The following is a 1,251-nucleotide window of genomic DNA, read 5'->3' as shown; positions in this document are numbered from 1 at the left end:
ACGCAGGTGGACAAGGTGGAGGAGGGTAGGAGGGGAGAGAAGGGAGGCGACTGGGAAAGGGAAAGAGGGGGGCGTAGAGATAATGGAGGGTTTGACTGGACAGACTGACTGACTGACTGACTGGACTGACTGACTGACCTGACTGGATGACTGGACGAATGGACTGAACTTGACAGATGGACTTGAGCACCTGACCTTGACCTGGACTCGGACTGCACTGACTGACTGACCCTGACTTGGACAGATGCTTGAACTGACTGGACAGCACTGACTCGACCGTAATGTGACTTGATCGGCAAGACCTGACGACTGATGGACCTGCATCTGGACTGACATGACCATGCGACTGACAGACTGACTGACTGACTGGGACAGACTGGACTGACTGACTTGGACTGGACAGACGACTGACTGACTGACTGGACAGACCTGACTGACTGACTGACCTGGACAGACTACCAGTGATGTCTCTCCTGTCCCTTACCTTACCTGGACTGACTGACGACAGACTGATGAGACTGCCAGACTGACTGACTGACTGGACAGATTTACTGGAACATGACTGACTGCAGGACCTGACTCGGAACTAGCAGCTGAGTATCTCTCCTGTTTACCACCTGGAACGACTGACTGACTGGACAGACTGACTACTGGACAGACTGACGGACAGACTTACCGATGTGAGTCCTCCCTCTACTGTCTACATTCCTCCTCTCTTAAAAAAACAAATGTAGATGTTAATAAATAAAGGTATTGTTATAGCTTCCAAAATATTTGTTCCAATGGAGGTGTACCATGAAGATGGCTGTGTGGTGACTCCAATACGGCGCCGCCTGTCAGTCATCCAGGGGTTTATACACATCGTTGGTGCCATCCAGTKTTAAACTCCTCCTAAAATCCTCTTCACTCGTCTGATAAGCTCATGAAACTGTGATGCAGCATTTTATTGGTGTTGTCGAATAGTTGCGTTAAAATATATATATATTATTCAAAGTTTATTTTTGGTATTTTCAAGGGGTTTTTCTATGTAAAAGAAATTTATTAAAAAATGTAGATATTAACAGGATTTTGTTGGTTTTTGAATCCTGAATCCCACCGCTATAGTAACAGACTCAGACCGTTAAATGCTATAGTAACAGACTCAGACAGTTAAATTCTATAGTAACAGACTCAGACAGTTAAATGCTATAGTAACAGACTCAGACAGTTAAATGCTATAGTAACAGACTCAGACAGTTAAATGCTATAGTA

The sequence above is a fragment of the Salvelinus sp. IW2-2015 genome, unplaced genomic scaffold (assembly GCF_002910315.2).
Source record: "Salvelinus sp. IW2-2015 unplaced genomic scaffold, ASM291031v2 Un_scaffold1619, whole genome shotgun sequence".
Classification (NCBI taxonomy): Eukaryota; Metazoa; Chordata; class Actinopteri; order Salmoniformes; family Salmonidae; genus Salvelinus; species Salvelinus sp. IW2-2015.
The sequence above is the reverse complement of the archived record's forward strand: the minus strand, read 5'-3'. Positions refer to the sequence as shown.